At 39.0% G+C, this 21,847-nt stretch overlaps 1 protein-coding gene and 1 pseudogene across 1 annotated transcript in view; both read right to left on the reverse strand.

Annotated features, from left to right (window-relative positions):
- Window positions 1–21,847, reverse strand: part of LOC127676343 (zinc finger protein 551-like) — a 174,599-nt gene that overhangs the window by 82,069 nt on the left and 70,683 nt on the right. The window lies entirely within an intron of this gene.
- On the reverse strand, window positions 12,432–13,359 carry LOC127674938 (vomeronasal type-1 receptor 2-like; annotated as a pseudogene).

The following is a 21,847-nucleotide window of genomic DNA, read 5'->3' on the forward strand; positions in this document are numbered from 1 at the left end:
TCTCTGCTCCATTTGTCCCTGTTCTTCCTTTGGATGCCAACATTTCTGGGTTAAAACCTTTGAGATGGGTGTGTGGCCCTATCCCACCACAGGGGGTCATGCCTGTCTACTGGAGGTGGTCTCTAAATGTTCTATCTACCCTTCTTTGCTAAAATCATCCCTGTTGAGTCCTGGGAGCCTCTCCTTTCTGTGATGTCTGGAACCCCCTAGTGGCTATCCCCAGTTCCTCATCACCCCCTCCCTTGACCTCCTGAGATCAACCTGGTTCCCCCCTCGATGCAGGACTGAAATATACACACCCTGGTCTTCCTTTCTCCTAATCTCCATATGGTCTGTGTGTTGTATCATGGGCATTGTGAGTTTTGGGGCTAGTATCTACTTATCAGTAAGTGCATACTATGTGTGTTCTTTTTTGACTGGGTTACCTCACTCAGGATGATATTTTCTAGTTCCATCCACTTGCCTGTGATAAATATGAAAATTCCAACTCAATTCTTCATAGTTATTTATTTTTAAAATAACATTTTATGGTGGGTGTGGTGGGAGCCCATACCTTTAATTCAAGAACCTTAATCCACCTTTACACTTGGATGGCAGAGGCAGGTGGATTCTGTGAGTTCCGGGCCAGCCTGGTCTACACAATAATTTCTAAGACAGTCACAGGTACATAATGAAACCCTACCTCAAACCTTCCCACCCCAAAAGAAGCCAACCAAAAATGAAAACAAAAAACAACCAAACCAAACCACCACAACAACAACCACAACCACCACCACCACAACAAAAAAAACCCAAAAAACAAACTCAAAACTATCAAAAACCATTTTATTTATTTTTGGAAAACAGTATACAATGTATTGAAAATGTCCACTTCCCATTCCAACTCTGTCCAACTTCTGTCAGCATCCCCCAACACATCTCTTTTTTAACTTCATGTGCTTTCTTATAACTCATTTCACCTCTTCAGTGTGGTCATGTGCTCATGGGTCTGAAGCCATTCTCTGGGGCTTGAGCAGTCTGCTGGGGGCCAGAGGTCTAAAGAAAATGACTCTCCTCTCATAGTAGCCATCAACTGCCAATGTACAACTGGGTCTTCAGGAGCCTCTCTCTCATCCCTGCTTGGTTTGAAACATCATCATCATCATCATCATCATCATCATCATCATCATCATCATTATCATAATATTAATATTAATAATAATAATAATAACAGTATAATCATCATTATTTTGGTTTATTGAGACAGGGTTTCTCTACATAGCCTTTTTTCATACGTTTTGATTATTTTTTTCCTTTCTATCAACTCCTCCAAGATTCTTCCTACATTCCTACCCACTCATTGTGATGCATACTTGCTGTTGCTCTCACTCTCTTTCTGTCTCTGTCTCTGTCTCTGTCTCTGTCTCTGTCTGTCTCTGTCTCTCTCTCTCTCTCTCTCTCTCTCTCTCTCTCTCTCTCTCTCTCTCCAAAACAAAAACAAAGAACCAGAAACAAACGTGGCTGCTGTGAGCCCGCACGTGGGTTCTGGGAACTGAACCTGCATCCTCTGAAGAGACAAGGTGCTCTTAAAGGATGAGCCATCTATTGAGCCCCTTGGAACTCTTTTCTTTTCTTTTTTTGTGGAGGAAAGCGTTTATTTGGCTAACACTTCCACATCACTGTTGATCATCGAAGGAAGTCAGGACAGGAACTCAAGCGGGGCTGGAACCTGGAGGCAGAAGCTGATACAGAGGCCGTGGAATGTTTGCTACTCGTGGCTTGCTCAGAGTGCTTTCTCCCAAAACTCAGGACCACCAGTCCAGGGATGCTTCTACTCACAGTGTGATGGGCCCTTCCCCATCACTCACTAAATAAGAAAATGCCTTAAAACTGGATCTTATAGAGATATTTTCTCTTGTGATTATTGAAAAAGGAAGTAACATTTTATGATAAAATTAAATATTTACATGGAAAACATTTCTGACAAAATTGAAAAAATACAAAGAAAAACAAGTTAAAATTGACAATTTTTATGGAAAATTAAAGAGTAAAATGATAGACATAAAGAACACCACTAAATTGATTGTAAAAGGAGGTAGAAACATTTTATTATAGAATTGAAGATTTACATGGAAAATATTTCTGATAAAATTGTAGAAAAATATAGAACATGTTAAAATTGAAGATTATTATGGAAAACTACACAGATAAAAAGGAAGGCATAAAAATATTTCTAAGTTGATTGAACAAGGAATTAAAAACATTTTCTGATAAAACTGAAGATCTACATGGAAAATATCTCTGATTAAATTCAAGAAATATGTAGAAAAACACGTTAAAATTAGCTACTTTATACAGATAAAACTGTAGGCACAAAATATTTCTAAGTCGATTGAAAGTGGTATTATAAATATTTTCTGATAAAATTGAAGATTTGCATGGAAAATATTTCTGATAAAATTGAAGAAATATATAGAAACACATGTTATCCTCACACTCTTCTATACCTATAATCCTTAGGTTTGTTCCTCTCATTGTGTGGTGAATTTTCTGGATATTTTGGGTTACAAGATTTTTGCATTTTGCATTTTCTTTGACTATAGAGTCAATGCTTTCTATGGTATCTTCAGCACCTTATATTCTCTCTTCTATCTCTTGTATTCTGTTATTGATGCTTGCATCTATGATTCCTGATTTCTTTCCAAGGCTTTCTATATCCAGAGTTGTCTCCCTTTGTGATTTCTTCATTTTTTTCCTACTTTCATTTTTAGATACTGGATGGTTTTGTTTAGTTCCTTCACTTATTTGTCTGTGTTTTCCTGTCATTCTTAAAGGGATTTTTGTGTTTCCACTTTAAGGGCTTCTACCTGTTGACCCATGTTCTCCTGTATTTCTTTAAGGGAGTTATTAATGTACTTCTTGAAGTCCTCTATCAGTATCATGAGATATGATTTTAAATCTAACTCTTGCTTTTCTGGTGTTTTGGGGTATCCAGCACTTGCTGTGGTGGGAGAACTGGGTTCTGATGTTGCCAAGTAGCCTTGGTGTCTGTTGGTAGGGTTCTTGAGCTTATCTTTCACCATCTGGTTATTTCTGGTGTTAGTTGATCTTCCTGTCTCTGGATGGAGTTTGTCCCTCCTGTGGGCCTGTAAGCCTGTGTCTGTAATCCTGGGAGACCAACTCTCTTCTGGCAGGGTCTGTGCACAGAAGGCTGTGGAGGCGCCTGGCTCCCTACTACAAGTGGTGAATAGAAGACTCTTGTCTCAGCAACTCCACTGATCTTATGCCGTGGAATGCTCCTAGCTCTTCCCCTCCAGAGAGAAGGTGGAGATCTCACCTCTGTGCTCAGAAGTGAAAGCACTACTGGGAGAACCCTCTATCCTGGTGGGCAAGCCAGTAAGAAACATCCCTCCATGGCCTCTGCATCAGCTCCTGTTTCCTGACCTGCTTGAGTTCCAGTCCTGACTTCCCTTAGTGATGAACCGCAATGTGGAAGTGTAAGCTCAATAAACCCTTTCCTCCCAAACTTGCTTCTTGGTCATGATGTTTGTGCAGGAATAGAAACCCTAACTAAGACAAATTGGTACCAGGAGTGGGGTATTCCTGTGACAACCTGACCATGTTTTGAGGAGGACTGTGGAAGGACTTTGGAACTTTGAGCTAGAAAAGCCATTAGAATATTAAGAGCTCGGTGGAAAGTTCTGTAGGAGCTTGGAAGACAATGTTAGAGAACAGTGCAAAAGATGGAGGCCCAGCTTGTGAAATTTCAGAGGGAAGATTAAAGACTCTTACAGTGGCCATGTTTTGATTGTGAAGATTCTGTGGTTTTGGTTAGCTAGGGCTGAAGAATCAGCTGTGAGTAACAAGATACCAGAACCACTAAAGCAAACCTTTGTGTTACTTGAACTATTGATGCTGGTTAGCTGGAGCTAAGAAATTAGTGGTGATTAAGAAGAAACCAGCATCACTGAGATGAAATCTTCTTGGATGTGTTTTCTGAGGGCACAGAGAGTGTGTTCCAGAGATAGCCACAGTTGTATTTTGTGCTGTGGCTGGACTTGGTACTGTATAAGAGTCACCCAGATGGTACTGGTTTTGAAGGCATGAAGGGGTCATGAAGAGCAGCTGAGGCTCTTGGCACAGTAAGAGGCCACAGAAGACCATTAGTGAAGGTGCAGCCTCAGGTGCAGTTGACAGCCCAGGACTTGAAGGAGTAGAGGCTTGTCACTATGAAGAGAGCCTATGAGAGGCTATTGGTGAAGCCTAATTACAGTAGAAGTCAGCAGTGTTTTGGAGATGCCAGTGCCATGTGATGACCACCAAGAACAACAGCAGCAGTGGAGTACAGGCAGCTGGAGCCTAGAAGACAAGCTGTGTGCTACAAAGGGCAGAGCTGGAGAAGTGACACATGCCCTTGGAGGAGCCTGGAAGATTGTGAGTTGGATCCCAGACATTGAACCATTGGAGTCTGAGTTTTGCTTTTGGTTGTGACTGTGCCCTAATATGTTTCCCTCTTGAAGGAAGAAAGTATTTTAGTGGATCCCACAGTTCAAAGACTTTGAATTTTTAAAAGACTTTGAATTTTAAAGATATTGGAGATTTTAAGGTGATTGAACCTTTAATATGTAAAGACTGTGGGACATTTAAAGTGACTTAGATCTTGGGGATGAATAAGAAAGTGAGGGTTGAGGCTTAATAGTGATGTGTTTGTGTGTCAAGTCGACGAGGGGTCAATTGTACTGACTGGTTTTGTGTGTCAACTTGACACAGGCTGGAGTTATCACAGAGAAAGGAGCTTCAGTTGGGGAAGTGCCTCCATGAGATCCAGCTGTGGGGCATTTTCTCAATTAGTGATCAAATGGGGAGGGCCCCTTGTGGGTGGTACCACCTTTGGGCTGGTGCTCTTGGGTTCTATAAGAGAGCAGGCTGAGCAAGCCAGTGGAAGCAAGCCAGTAAGAAACATCCCTCCATGGCCTCTGCATCAGCTCCTGCTTCATGACCTGCTAGAGTTCCAGTTCTGACTTCCTTTAGTGATGAACAGCAATGCAGACGTGTAAGCTCAAAAAACCCTTTCCTCCCCAACTTGTTTCTTGGTCATGATGTTTGTGCAGGAATAGAAACCCTGACTAAGACAGGAATTATAAACATTTTGTGATAAAATTGGAGATTTACATGAGAAATATTTCATTGGTCTATGTCTTTTTATTGGGGAGTTGAGTCCATTGTTGTTAAGAGATATTAGGGAATAGTAATTGTTGCTTCCTGTTATTTTTGATGTTATTTTTATGTTTGTGTGGGTATCTTCTTTTGGGTTTGTTGGAAGATTATTTTCTTGCTTTTTCTAGGGTGTTATTTTCCTCCTTGTGTTGGCATTTTCCATCAATTATCCTTTGTAGGTCTGAATTTGTGGACAGATACTATGTAAATTTGGTTTTATCATGGAATATCTTGGTTTCTCCATCTATAATGATTGAGAGTTTTTCTGGGTATGGTAGCCTGGACTGGCATTTGTGTTCTCTTAGGATCTGTATGAGGTCTGCCCAGGATCTTTTAGCTTTCATCATCTCTGGTGAGAAGTCTGCTGTGATTCTGATAGGTCTGCCTTTATAAGTTACTTGCCCTTTTCCCCTTACTGCTGTTTTTTTGTTTTTTTCTGACAAATAGAGTCCCACTTGGATGCTTCTTTCTATTTTATTTCTATAGTCTTTGTTTACATTCCAAATGATTTCCCCTATCCCGGTTCCCCCCCCCCATCCCCATGAATCCCAAAGCCCTCTTCCTTCCACCCATTCCCCAATCAATCCCCTCCCATTTCTCTGTCCTGGTAGGCTCCTACAATGCTGCATCAAGCCTTTCCAGGATCAGGGCCCTCTACTTCCTTTTTCTTGGGAATCATTTGATATGTTAATTGTGTCTTGAGTATTCAGAGCTTCTGGGTTAATTAATATCCACTTATCAGTGACTGGATTCCATGTGCTTTCTTTTGTGATTGGATTACCTCACCTAGGAAGATATTTTCCAGTTCCAACCATTTGCCTAAAAATTTCATGAATTCATTGCTTTTAATTGCTGAGTAGTATTCCATTGTGTATATGTACCACATTTTCTGTATCCATTCCTCCACTGAGGGACATCTGGGTTCTTTCCAGCTTCTGGCTATTATAAATAAAACTGCTATGAACATAGTGAAGCATGTGTCCTTATTGCATGCTGGGGAATCCTCTGGGTATATGCCCTGGAGTGGTATATTCAGGGTCCTCCAGAAATATCATTCCCAGTTTTCTGAGGAACCGCCAGACTGATTTACAGAGTGGTTGTACAAGCTTGCAATCCCACTAGCAGTGGAGGAGTGTTCCTCTTTCTCCACATCCTCCCCAACACCTGCTATCTCCTGACTTTTTAATCTTAGCCATTTTTGCTATATTAATCCTGCCAATCCATGATCACAGGATATCTTTCCATCTTCTGAGGTCTTCGATATCATTTTTCAGAGACCTGAAATTCTTGTGATAGAGATCTTTCATTTCTTTGGTTAGAGAAACACAAAGATACTTTATATTGTTTGTGACTATTGTGAAGGGTGTCATTTCCCTAATTTCTTTTTCAGCCTCTTTATCCTTTGAGTATAGGAAGGCGACTGATTTGTTGAGCTGATTTTATAAGCAGCCACTTTGCTGAACTTGTTTATCAGCTTTAGGAGTTCTCTGGTGGAATTTTTTTGGGTCACTTAAGTATACTATCATATCATCTGCAAATAGTGATAGTTTGAATTCTTCCTTTCCAATTTGTATCCCTTTGACCTCCTTATGTTGTCTAATTGCTCTAGCTAGAACATCAAGTACTATATTAAAAAGATATGGAGAGAGGGGACAGCCTTGTCTAGTCCCTGATTTTAGTGGGATAACTTCAGGATTCTCTCCATTTAGTTTGATGCTGGCTACCGGTTTGCTGTATATTGCTTTTACTATGTTTAGGTATGGGCATTGAATTCCTGTTCTTTCCAAGACTTTTAGCATGAAAGGATGCTGAATTTTGTCAAATGTTTTTTCAGCATCTAATGAAATGACCATGTGTTTCTTTTTCTTTGAGTTTGTTTATGTAGTGGATTGCATTGATGGATTTCCTTATATTGAACCATCCCTGCATCCCTGGGATGAAGACACTTGATCATGGAGGATGATTATTTTGATGTGTTCTTGGATTCGATTTACATTGATATTTATAAGATAAATTGGCCTGTAGTTCTTCTTTGTTGGATCTTTGTGTGGATTTGGTATCAGTGTAATTGTGGCTTTGTAGAATGTGTTGTGTAGTGTAGTGTTTCTTCTGTTTCTATTTTGTGGAATAATTTGAAGAGTATTGGTGTTAGGTCTTCTTTGAAGGTCTGATAGAATTCTGCACGAAAAACCATCTGGTCCTATGCTTTTTTTGGTTGGAAGACTTTCTATGACCCCTTCTATTTCTTTAGAGGTTATGTGACTGCTTAGATGAACTAGCTGATCCTGATTTAATTTTAGTATTTGGTAAGTGTCTAGGAATTGTGCATTTCCTCCAGATTTTCCAGTTGTGTTGAGTATAGGCTTTTGTAGTAGGATCTGATGATTTTTTGAATTTCCTCAGGTTTTATTGTTATATCTCCATTTTCATTTCTAATTCAGTTAATTTGGATACTGTCTCTGTGCCCTTTGGTTAGTCTGGCCTAGGGTTTATCTATCTTGTTGATTTTCTCAAAGAACCAGCTTCTGGTTTTGTTGACTCTTTTATGGTTCTTTGGGTTTCTACTTGATTGATTTCAGCCCTGAGTTTGATGATTTCCTGTCTCCTACACCTCTTGGGTGAATTAGCTTCTTTTTGTTCCAAGGCTTTCAGGTGTGCCATTAAGCTGCTAGTGTATGCTCTCTCCAGTTTCTTTTAGGAGGCACTGAGGGCTATGAGTTTTCCTCTTAGCACTGCTTTCATTGTGTCCCAAAGATTTGAGTATGTTGTCCCTTCATTTTAATTAAATTCTAAAACTCTTTGATTTCTTTTGTTATTTCTTCCTTGACCAAGCTATCATTGAGTAGAGTATTTTTCAGCTTCCTTGTATATGCTGGCTTTCTGTTGTTTTTGTTGCTGTTGACGACCACTCTTACTCCATAGTGATCTGATAGGAGGTATGAAGTTAGTTCAATCTTCTTATATCTGTTGAGGTCTGTCTTGTGACCGATTATATGGTCGATTTTGGAGAAGGTACCATGAGGTGATGAGAAAAAAAGTATATTCTTTTGCTTTAGAATAGAATGTTCTATATATATATGTTAATATATATATAGATAGATATGTTAAATCTAATTCTTCCAAAGCTTCAATTAGTTTCATTGTGTCCCTGTTCAGTTTCTGTTTTCCTGATTGGCCCACTGAAGAGAGTGGAGTGTTGACATTACCCACAAATATTGTGTTAGGTACAATGTGTGCTTTGAACTTTAGTAAAGTTACTTTTATGAATGAGGGTGCCCTTGTGTTTGGAGCACAGATATTCAGAATTGAGAGTTCTTCTTGGTGGATTTTTCATTTGACCAGCAAGACGTCCCTTTTGATGACTTTAGATTGAAAGTCAATTTTGTCTGATATTAGAAGGGCTACTCCGGATTGTTTTCTGAGATCATTTGCTTGTAAAATTGTTTTCCAGCCTTTTACTCTGAAGTAGTGTTTGCCTTTGACACTGAGGTATGTTTCCTGTATGCAGTAAAATGTAGGGTCCTGTTTATGTATCCAATCTATTAGTCTATGTCTTTTTATTGGGTAATTGAGTTCATTGATGTTAATAAATATTAAATAATAGTGATTATTACTTCCGGTTATTTTTGATGTTATTTTTGTGTTTGATTGGTTATCTTCTTTTGGGTTTTATGAAACAAGGCTTGCTTTTTCCAGGGTGTAGTTTCCTTCCTTGTTTTGGTGTTTTCCACCTAGTATCCTTTGTAGGGCTTGCTTTGTGGAAATATTTTGTGTAAATTTGGTTTTATTATGGAATATCTTGGTTTCTCCATCTATGGTGATTGAGAGTTTTGCTAGGTATAATAGTCTTGACTGGCATTTGTGTTATCTTAGAGTCTGTGTGAGATCTGCCCAGGATCTTCTAGCTTTCATGATCTCTGGTGAGAAATCTGGTGTAATTCTGATAGGTCTTCCTTTATATGTTACTTGCCCTTTTTCTCTTACTGCCCTAAGTATTCTTTCTTTGTTTAGTACATTTGGGGTTTTGATTATTATGTGACAGGAGATATTTCTGTTCTGGTCCAGTCTGTTTGGAGTTCTGTAGGCTTCTTATATGTTCATGGCCATCTCATTCTTTAGGTTAGGGAAGCTGTTTTTCAGAATTTTGTTGAAGATATTTGCTGGCCCTTTAAATTGTAAATCGTCACTCTCATCTATGCCTATAATCCTTAGGTTTGGACTTCTCATTGTGTCCTAGATTTCCTGGATGCTTTGGGTTACAAGCTTGTTGCATTTTGCATTTTCCTTGACTGTTGAATCCATCTGTGGTATCTTCAGCATCTGAGATTCTTTCTTCTATCTCTTGTATTCTGTTGTTGATATTTGCATCTATGACCCTTGATTTCTTTCCAAGGTTTTCTATCTCCAAAATTTTCTCCCTTTGTGATTTCTTAGTTGTTTTTACTTCTGTTTTTAGATCCTGGATGACGTTGCTCTGTTCCTTCACTTCTTTCTTTGTGTTTTCCTGTAATTCTTTAAGAGATTTTTGTGTTTCCTCTTTCATGACTTCTGCCTGTTGCCCCAAGTTCTCCTGTATTTCTTTAAGTAATTGTTTGCATTTTGTCTTTATTGGCTTCTGTCTGTTGACCCATATTCTCCTGAATTTCTTTAAATGATTTTTGTGTTTCCCTTGTAAGGGCTTCTTCTATCTTTTGACCCATTTTCTCTTGTATTTCTTTAACAGCTTTATTTAAGTCCTTCTTGTGTTCCTCTAACAGTATCATGACCAATGATTTTAAATCCAAATCTTGTTTTTCTGGTGTGTTGCCCAGGACTTGCTGTTGTCACAGTATTGGGTTTGGATGCTGCCATATTGCCTTGATTTCTGTTAGTAACATTCCTACATTTGCCTTTTGCCATCTGGTTATCGCTGGTGTTAGGTGCTGTTGTCACTGTCTGGTGCATGAACTTCCTGTGAGCCTGTAAGGCTATTTCTGTTCCTCTGGATGACTGGGTTTCCCCTGGCACAGATTGCTGATGGGCTGCCCTACTCTTGGGTGCCATTGGAGCCCTGGTGTGCTTTGCCCCAAGCAATGTTATACTCGGGGTTGTCTCTGTGTACCTGGAGCTGCCTGTCTTGTCCATCTGGGAGCAAAGATGGCAGCAGGGAGCCCCTCCAAGTGGCGGTTACTCTGCAGGGCAATCAACCCTGCAGAGTAATCAACCCATGTCAGGGCTGGCACAGAGCTGAACTGCAGAGCTGCCCAGGCTTTGGGTGCAGGCAGAAGTCTGGCAGTCTGTGTTCCAAGTGTTGTTAAACTTGGGATATCTCTGTGTACCTAGAGCTGCCTTTCCTCTCCATCTGGGAGTGAAGATGGTGGCGGGAAGTTCCTCCAAGTGCTGATTGGGAGAACTCTTTCTTATATATGCTTTTATTTCCTGTATTTGAATATTTTGCCTGAATTTGAATATGTGTAGCTGGGCTAGTAGAGGTCAGAAGAGATGTCAATACCTTATTATTAGGGGATGGTGACACATGAGAAATCCTCATGCTGAAATTTTTCTTAGTTTGTTAGTTAGTTAGTTAGTTAGTTAGTTAGTTAGTTAGTTAGTTAGTTTATGTTCTGATCTCAGCATCTTTGTCAGTCATACCCTCAGAAACCACTCTACCAATTATCCCTCCCCTTCTCCACAGAGAAGAAGAAACTCCCATGGATTCCAAACCACTCTGGCACATCATCTTGCACAACTTTTCCTTCTGAGGTCTGACAAGCCAGTCCAGCTAAGGGAAGGGGATGGAAAGTCAGGCAACAGAGTCAGAGAGAGCCCTGCCCCAATTGTTAGGGAGCTCATGAAGACCAAGCTGCACATCTGCTACGAGTGTGACACAGGTCTAGATCCAGCACTTGAATGCTGCTCCCTTGGTGGTTCAGTCTCTGTGAGCCCCATGGGCTCCAGTTAGTTGACTCTGTCAGTCTTGTGGTGGTCTTGACCCCTTCCACTCCTTCAATCCTGTCCCGCACTCTTCCACAAGACTCAAACGCAGCCTAATGTTTGGCTGTGGGTCTCTGCATCTGTTTCCATCAGCCATAGGATGCAATGCTGGGATTTTTAAGTGTCTTGGTCTTGTGAAGGTCACTATAGGTACCGTGAGTTTCTGCTTGCAACAATGATGTCCTGTCCAGTAGTTCACGCTCACAGAGCTCTCCCTTGTTTTCCAGCCTTACATCATTTATGAGCCCTCTTCCTTGTTCCCTCCCGAGACAAGATCGCCCGTGGGTCCTGAGTGTCATCAGTTAGTCTATGCTGACTGTCCTGGTAAAACCAGAAATCCTGCTGTCTTCATGTTCCTATAGCTGCAGCTAAAACACAAGCTCCAGTGGCTTGGTCTTTACCTGGGTGCTGGGGCTCACACTCAGGCTCTCCTGCGTGTGTAGAAACAACTGGAAGTTATTCTTTAAAATTCATGGCCTCTTTTTTCATTAATTATTGCCACAATATAAAGAGTAGAAAGCATTTATGTATTTAGGAATACCTCCATACTTGCATGCATACACACACACATACACACACACACACACAAACACATACATAACAATTAAGGAAAAAAGAGGCCATGAAATTGAAAGAATGCAAGAACAAGCACACAGCAGAGTCTGCAAGAAGAAAAAGGAAGAGGAAAATGATCTAATTATGTCATAATTTCAAAAATAAAAGAAATAACAAAAAATAATAAAATAGTAAAAATAATTATTGATGACTCAAAGTCAGCTATGATAAAAGGACAGCCATTGGATAACTACTATTCGTTACACATAAGAGTCCCACCCACAGCAGTATTTCTGGTAGTTGGTACCTAAGAAACAGAAATTTGTTCAATGTTTAAAAGGTGTTCCATAGAACAGAAAACACCATAAAACACATAACCCAAGCTCCAAATGATATTTCAAAATTTTGATTAGAAGTATTTAAATAGAAAAAAACAGAAAACAAAATATTGTTGAAAATATTTAAAATATGTTCATTTTGGACAAAGTGTCATAGTTTGAGTGAGTAATAAATATTAAAATTATTAAAATTATGCACATGGAGTTCTATTCAAGAAAAATGTTAATTGCCTGAATTTTTAATAGTGTACAGAATGTCTGAATTATAGCTAATATCATTTCATGTATACAAGGTCCACATTCAAATTCTTTATTCCACGAAAAATCATTAAGACACTGTTTTAATAATGACAAAGTGTGGTTTTCAGTTCAGGCATGGAGTGAACTTTGAAAACAGCAGTACAGAAAATGAAGAAATTAATTGCAAAATAACTTTATTATTCTTCATGAGTAAAAAGGGGCAGATGGTTGGGTAGCATGCTGTAAAAATTGTATTAATCGACTCCAATCTTGGAATCTTTTCTTTTGTATAAAACCCATAAAGGGTGATGGAGTTGTTCAACCAATAAATTAACACAAAGCAGCTCACCAGAGACAGGATGCTGTGAATGGCCTTGTGCTCAGGAGATGGCTGGGAGGAAAGGCTTGGGCTGTGGAGATGCTGGGCTCTCTTGCGGTGTCTGTAGAGGAAAATCACCATGTAGAGGCTGGCCCACATCATGATGGCCACAAAGAAGAGATCGTGAATGATAATAATGGTATTAAATGACCCTGAGTTGTGGTTCCCAAAGTGCTTGTTTTGACAGTAACCATCTGAATATCCATAGCCAACATGAGTTTTATTGGTTTGGGCTATTACCATTTCAACCATATACCCGTAGATAAGTAGGTTAATAAGCCAGGAGCAAAGTAAGGAAGAAAGAATCCATGTGGAGAGTCTAGGCTTCAGCCAGGAGGCCCACTTAGAACTGCTGGGAGTGATGGTGATGACTTGGAATGTGCTTAGAACAGAGGTGGTGCAGATGGACAGACCCCGGCTGACTCTGAATGAAAACAAAACTGCCTTACAACCAACATCATCCAGAAAATTGGGTACTCCAAAGGATAACATGATATCTTTTATCAATGTGGATATGATCATCAACATATTAACGATTGTAAGGTGTGTTAAAACTGAATCTATCAACTTTTTGAAATGAGGCCTGAGGAAGAAACTGTATATATATAACATTAACAGTAATGAGTTCCCTATGACACCAAGACAAAACTGGAATATGAGAAAGATCTGGAAGACAGTGTGTTACTTAGAACCAAGATGTTAAAATGGCTCAGGTTTGTTAGATCTAGAGTACCAAATGAATGGACTCTATTTTAAAACAATTTTAAAATGGCGTTTGTAGAAAAATATACTGAATGACAGCTCAGGAGCAAAGAGAAGTGATGATGTCCAACTCTTTTCTTTCCTTTCTTCCTCCTCCTCTTCCTCTTCCTCTTCCTCCTCTTTCTCTTTGCTTCTACTTTTTCAAGTCAGGGATTCTCTGTGTTGCTCTGTATGGAACTTGCTCTGTAGACCAGGCTGGCCTTGAACTCACAAAGATCCAACTACCTCTACCTCCCAAGTGCTGGGATCTAAGTTGTGCACCACAACTGACTGAAGAAACATACAATTCCTTTCAAATGTTAGGTCTAGATATGACACTTTAGTAACTACATTCCTAGAATTCTTCATCATCTTAGAAGTTAGAATTAGGTGTTGAGAGTAGTAAAGAGTCAAATCTATACAAACATCCTTAATTCTGTTATGCAGGCAGAAGGATGAGTTGACCTATGTGAAAGTCAAATTTGCATGTTATGAGGGATTTAAAAATTATATATTCTATATGATGAGTGTTTCACCTGCATGTCTGTGCATTATAATCATGCCTCTGAATCAGACCTTGAATCTCTGGAAGAGCAGCTACTGGTCTTTAACTGTTGAGTCATCCCTCCAGCTCCAATAAATTTCTATTCATGAGTCAATATTTTTCTTTAGCCTAAGTATCAGTGTCTGTATGTTTACAACAACATTTGCTTCTAACACATATATAGTAATGTTTATACTTAATCTTTGGTATTTGGGATGCACATACATTTCTATCAACTTAGTGATGACTGAAATCTAAATTCTTAGATTTTCCTTGTGGGACTCTTTGCTTCTCACTCTATACTACATGCTGACTAGCAATGTTCTGAGGCATATCAATTCATTTTATCGATGTATTTTGCTCACAACTTAGAGCTGGGAACTCTAAGGCAGAACACAAAGGCTAGGGTGAGACTACATATCCCATTGTATTGAGCACATCTTCACAAAAAATGTGTTTTCTGTGATATTTGGTGACCAAATCAATCAAGCTGGTTTTGACTGATAAACCCACTCTAACAAAGATTTGAATATCTTATTATTACAAAGTCAGGATGCTATTTACACTTGAAGGTTCTTTTGTATTTGTGTTATAGAGGCAGAGTTCTCAAAGCCACAGTTACACAGAGAATGACAATGACACAAGATTCATGAACTTTGACCTTGAACTTCACAATATTGTTATGCCACCTGTGCTCTGTGGATTTGGGTGTATGTATGTACAGTTGCTGTATATTAACTTTAGACATTCATTCACTGATCTGATTATTTTTGTTACCTGAAATGCAAACCTTTAGTCGTTGCTGGATATCTTTGGATTCCTCAACAGTCTATTTTGTCCTGACAACATCTATTAGACTTTTTCCAATGTGCTGGTCTGAATCCTCGTTACATACCATGAATCACTATGAGTACCTAGTACAGTGTAAGGGAACAACATTGGAATTACTCAAAGAATGTGATGTATAGGCACAATGCTTATCTAAGTAACAAAATTAATTTCAAATTTTGTATCAATATATAAAGATTTATACCAATGATATTTTAAACTTGTATCAACATATAAATTTTGCACCAATTTAAGAAAATATGACTTCAATTTTATGTCAAAATGTAGAGATTTTCATTAATGTAAGATTATGGTTATAAAATGGTTTCTTTAAGTGTAAATTTAGTAATACATTCCCACAACTCATTCAAGAACACAAGGTTTAAACACAGTCCTTCTAAAATTTACTATTACAAACTGTTTAATATGATTACGTAATACAAGTCAGATAATAAAGTTATAGTGATATAAGACTCTGATTTAATTACAGTGAAGTGTTTTCAATATTATTCAAGGAGTAAATACATAGGAGTAATCAATATTTGATAATTCAGCTATGCTATATATGTAGATAGATGGCTTTCAAAAATGTCAGTGATCCACACAATGTAAGACTTAAAATCATTTATTAATAAATCTTTTGACTAGGACACAGGTCTGCTCTTCTGAGTACACCCATCCTACTTCAGAGGAGATATTGAACATCATTATTTCCATATAGAGTTACTACGATTGTGACAAGCCAGCCACTGGGCAAAAATTTCTATAATTCATCTACAGACAAAAAATACTATCCAGGAAAGGACATATGATGCAGGATAGTCAAGAGCTTAGCTCTGCAAAGACAGGATAAAATAGTTATTCATAATTCCTACTTTGCATAAGGTCTGTCATATGTTTCTGGGCCAGAAGGCTAAACACAGATGATGCAATATTATGAGGAATATAGGAGACTGTCAAGGCAGTCAGCTACTTAAATTGGAAGCTATGTCTTTGTGCTTCATACATAGTCAGGTAATATTTACTCTCAGATTTCTGGAAGGTTTGTAGACTAGGTTATAGTCTCATAATCAAACGTAACTTGTTTAGGATTAATGTAGATGATCTAGATTTGAAATGATGGTTTTCAGATGATAATACAAGTTAAAAATCAACATAATTCAGACACAAAATTATAATCTCATTAGATTAGGATAGATGATAGAATACTATATTTAAATGGACAAAATTGATAGACTAGGTGTTAAGTGTATATCATGCCATATAATTTACATAATTGTCATAGTTATGTTCAATTTATATCTGAGAGAAAGGATTCTTTTTAAATGGGCAAGATGGAGGGCTCCATACCCAGGTGGCACAGGGAGATAACTAGCCTCCCAAGAGTGCAGGCAGGTCTGAAAGCACAGGTAGGATCACCCCTCAGAGGAACCTGGCCAGAACCCTCAGGTGGAAGCCTTCCAGCTTCTGTCTGCAGCTGGAGACCATCCTCTGCCATGGGTCTCCATACACAGGTGGCTCAGGGAGAGAGAAAGCCTCCCAGGAGTTCAGAGAGGCCTGAAAGCATAGATATAACCACCCCTGCTGCTCTGAGAAATCTGCCCAGAACCCCGAGGACTCAAGAACCCAGGGGAAACCTGGGACAGGAGTCTTCCAATTTCCATCTGCACCCAAAGCTGATCCTGGGCCACAGAGCTACATACACAAATACTGCCGCAAGAGAGCTGGTCTCCTAGGTGTGCCTACATGCCTGCAAGCACAGAGAGAAGTCGTGTACTAGTAGTACTGATATGCAGGCATGCAGGATGCATAAGCCACAGTCAGTGACAGCAAGAACATCTAACACCAGAGATAACCAGATGGCAAAAGGCAAGCATAAGAACAGTACCAACAGAAACCAATGTGGCATGGCATCATCCAAACCCAGTTCTCCCAAAGCAGCAAACCCTAGTTGCCCCAACACACTGGAAAAGCAAGATGGATTTGAATTCACATCTCATCAGGATGAAAGAGGACTTCAAGAAGGACGTAAATAACTCCATTAAATAAATACAGGAGAACATGAGTAAACAGGTAGAAACCCTTAAAAAGGAAAATAAATATCCATTAAAGAATTACATGAAAACACAAACAAGTGAAGGAACTGAACAAAACCATCGAGAATCTAAAAATGGAAGTAGAAACTAAAAAGAAATCACAAAGGGAGACAACTCTGGAAATAGAAAAACTTGGAAAGAAATCAGGAGTCAGAAACAGATATATATATATAACAACAGAAGACAAGAGATAGAAGAGCAAATCTCGGGTACAGAAAATACCCTAGCAAACATTGACACAACAGTCAAAGAAAATGCAAAATGCAAAAAGGTCCTAACCCAAAACATCCAGGAAATCAAGGACACAATAAGAAGACCAAACCTAAGGATTATAGGTATGGAAGAGAGCAAAGATTTCCAACTTAAAGGGCCAGTAAATATCTTCAACTAAATTATAAAAGAAAACTTCCTTAACCTAAAGAAAGAGATGCCCATGGACATACACAAAGACTACAGAATTCCAAATAGACTGGACCAACACAGAAATTCCACCTAGACAAGAACAGAAAAAATAATAAAAACATCAAATGCACTAAACAAAAAAAGAATATTAAAAGCAGTAAAGGGAAAAGATGAAGTATCATAGAATGGCAAACTTTTAAGAAGCACACAGACTTCTCACCAGGGATCATGAAAGGTAGAACATCCTGGGCAGATCTCATACAGGCCCTAAGAGAACAGAAATGTCAACCCAGACTACTATACTCAACAAAACTCTCAATTACCATACATGGAGAAACTAAGATATTCCATGATAAAAAAAAACAAGTTTACACAATAGCTTTCCACAAATCCAGCACTACAAAGGATAATAGATGGAAAATGCCAACACAAAAAGGGAAACTACACCCTAGAAAAAGCAAGAAAGTAATATTCTTTCAACAAACCCAGGATAAGATAACCACACAAATATAAAAACAACATCAAAAATAACAAGAAACAACAATCACTATTCCTTAATATCTCTTAACATCAAAGGAGTCAATTCTCCAATAAAAAGACATAGACTAACAGATTGGATACATAAACAGGACCCAGCATTTTGCTGCAGGAAAAACACCTCAGTGTCAAAGACAAACACTACCTTAGAGTAAAAGTCTGGAAAACAATTTTCCAAGCAAATGGTCCAAGGAAACAAACTAGAGTAGCCATTCAATATCATACATAATGGACTTTCAACCAAAAGTCATCAAAAAAGTAAAGGAAGGACACTTAATACTCATCAAAGGAAATATCTACCAAGAAGAACTCTCAATTCTGAACTTCTATGCTCCATATGAAAGGGCAACCACATTCATAATAGGGCAAAGCCAATATTGCACCACACATAACCCCTAAAGAAATAGAAGCAGTCAATGAAAGTCTCCCAAACAAATGAGGGCAGGACCAGATGGTTTTAGTGCAGAATTCTGTTAGACCTTCAAAGAAGACGTAATACCAATAGTCTTCAAACTATTCCACAAGATAGAAACATAAGGAACACTACCCAACTAATTCTATGAAGCCACAATTACGCTAATACCAAAACCACACAAAGACCCAACAAAAAAGAGAATTTCAAACCAATTTCCCTTATGAATGCAAAAATACTCAATAAAATTCTTGCCAATCAAATCCAAGAACATGAAAATGATCATTCGTCACAATCAAGTAAGCTTCATCCCAGGGATGCAGGGATGGTTCAATATATAGAAATCATCAACAAAATCCACTATATAAATATACTCAAGGAAAAAGCCACATGGTCATTTCATTAGATGCTGAGAAAGCATTTAACAAAATCCAAAACTCCTTCATGAAAAAAAGTCTGGGAAAGTCCCATAAGCCCCCTTTCCTCCCCCTGTCCTCCCACCCACCCCTTCCCACTTCTCTGTTCTGGTTTTGCCCTATACTGCTACACTGAGTCTTTCCAGAACAAGGGGCCACTCCTCTTTCTTCTTGTACCTCATTTGATGTGTGGATTATGTTTAGGGTATTCCAGTTTTCTAGGTTAATATCCACTTATTAGTGAGTGCATTCCATGATTGAACTTTTGAGACTGGGTTACTTCACTTAGTATGATGTTCTCCAGCTCCATCCATTTGTCTAAGAATTTCATGAATTCATTGTTTCTAATGGCTGAATAGTATTCCATTGTGTATATATACCACATTTTTTGCATCCATTCTTCTGTTGAGGGATACCTGGGTTCTTTCCAGCTTCTGGATATTATAAGTAGGGTTGCTATGAACATAGTGGAGCATATATCCTTATTACATGCTGGGGAATCCTCTGGGTATATGCCCAGGAGTGGTATAGCAGGATCTTTCGTGAAGTGACATGCCCAGTTTTCTGAGGAACCGCCAGAATAATTTCCAGAGTGGTTGTACCAATTTGCAACCCCACCAGCAGTGGAGGAGTGTTCCTCTTTCTCCACATCCTCGCCAACACCTGCTGTCTCCTGAATTTTTAATCTTAGCCATTCTGACTGGTGTAAGATGAAATCTCAGGATTGCTTTGATTTGCATTTCCCTAATGACTAATGAAGTTGAGCATTTTTTCAGATGCTTCTCTGCCATCTGAAGTTCTTCAGGTGAAAATTCTTTGTTTAACTCTGTACCCCAGTTTTAATAGGGTTATTTGGTTTTCTGGGGTCTAACTTCCTGAGTTCTTTGTATATATTAGATATTAGCCCTCTATCTGATGTAGGGTTGGTGAAGATCTTTTCCCAATTTGTTGATTGCCATTTTGTCCTTTTGATGGTGTCCTTTGCCTTAGAGAAACTTTGTAATTTTATGAGGTCCCATTTGTCAATTCTTGATCTTAAAGCATAAGCTATTGGTGTTCTGTTCAGGAATTTTTCCCCTGTGCCCATGTCCTCAAGGGTCTTCCCCAGTTTCTTTTTTATTAGCTTTAGTGTGTCAGGTTTTATGTGGAGGTCCTTGATCCACTTAGAGTTGAACTTAGTACAAGGATATAAGAATGGATCAACTCACATTCTTCTGCATGCTGACCTCTAATTGAACCAGCACCATTTATTGATGCTTTCATGTCTTCAAAACCAGGACCACCTGGATGACTCTTACACATTACCAAATACAGATGCAGCATGAGGTACAACCTTTGCTATCTCTGGACTATAGCTTCTTTGTGCTCTCAGAAAACACTTCACAGAAGATTTCACCTAAGTGGTGCTGGTCTTTTCTTAATCACCACTAATTTCTTAGCTCCAGCTAACCAGAATCAATTGCCAATAGTCTCCTCTTAAATATAAAGCCAGAGACACATGGTCAAAGGTGCTGTGTGCGGCTGCTTGCAGGAACTGAAACATTGGCCCCCTTCTATTACATTATCGCTAGCTTCCTTTTTCCCAGCTCCTTCATTACCTAAGTTGGCTGACCTGTATCTTCCTCCATTGACTGACTTTAAACTCAGAGATCTGCATACTTCTGTCCTAAGCACTGGGATTAAAGGTGTGATCCACCAAGCCTAGATTTAAGTTTTTCTTCACCTAGAATTTGCTCTGTTCTAGGCTGGCCTTTAACTCAGAGATCTGTTTATCTGTGCCTCCTGGGATTAAAGGCTTGTACTACCAAGCCCGGACCTAAATTTAGCTGAGTGGAATCTTGCCCCAAGGTCACCACTCCCTTAATTCAATTTAATATCTTTGAATTCAGCTCCATTTCACTTCCTTGAGCTCCTTTAATACTCAAACTATATATGTTGTACTTTTCCTTTCTCTGCTTGATATGTTTGTTCAAAATTCTCTTCATCTGACTTAACCAGAGAACAAAGTCTTTGTTGGGCTTTTTTGAGACTTCCTTTGCAGATGCAATTAATATAAATCTCTTTACATTAGCCCTAGGCCGTCTCTTCAAACAATGGCAAAAAGCAGCCATGTTCTTCATCAAAACATCACAAAAACAGTCTCTAGGCCACATATTAAAGATATTCTCCACTAAACCTCTTGGGCCATCAGGTCTACACAGTTCAAGTGACCCTCAGCACCACTTCTTCCATATTCCTACTAGGCTGGCCCATTAAACCCCACTTAAAGCATTTCATGGCTTTCCAAATCCAAAGTCCCCAAATCCATATTCTACTAAACAAAAGCATGGTCATGTCTACCAAAGCAATACCCCAATCCCTGGTCCCAACTTCTGTCTTAGTTATGGTTTTACTGCTGTGAAAAGACACCATGACCATTGCAAGTTAATAAAAGACAACATTTAATTAGAGTTCGCTTACAGGATCAGAGGTTAAGCCCAGTGTCATCAAGGCAGAAACATGGTAGCATCCAGGAAAATATAGGGTGCAAAAGGATCTGAGAGTTCTACATCTTCATCTGAAGGCTGTTAGTGGAAGACTGACTTCCAGGCAACTAGAGTGAGGGTCTTAAGCCCACATAAAATTACAAAGCTTCTGTAAGGCAAAGGACACTGTCAAGAGGATAGAACGTCAACCAACAGATTGGGTAAGAATCTTCACCAACCGTAAATCCGACAGAGGGCTAATATCTAATATATACAAAGAACTCAAGAAGGTAGACCCCAGAGAACCAAATAACCCTATTAAAAAGTGGGGGTACAGAGCTAAACAAAGATTTTTCACATGAAGAACTTTGGATGGCTGAGAAGCACCTTAAGATATGTTCAATATCATTAATCATTAGGGAAATGCAAATCAAAACAACCCTGAGATTTCACCTCACACCAGTCATAATGGCTAAGGTCAAAAACTCAGGAGACATCAGGTGTTGGTGAGGATGTGGAGAAAGAGGAACACTCCTCCACTGCTGGTGGGATTGCAAGATGGTACAAGCACTTTGGAAATCAGTCTGGCAGATCCTTAGAAATCTGGGCATGATACTTCCAGAGGACCCTGCTATACCGCTCCTGGGCATATACCCAGAGAATTCCCCAGCATGCAATAAGAACACATGCTCCACTATGTTCATAGCAACCTTATTTATAATAGC

The sequence above is a fragment of the Apodemus sylvaticus genome, chromosome 1 (assembly GCF_947179515.1).
Source record: "Apodemus sylvaticus chromosome 1, mApoSyl1.1, whole genome shotgun sequence".
Taxonomy (NCBI): Eukaryota; Metazoa; Chordata; class Mammalia; order Rodentia; family Muridae; genus Apodemus; species Apodemus sylvaticus.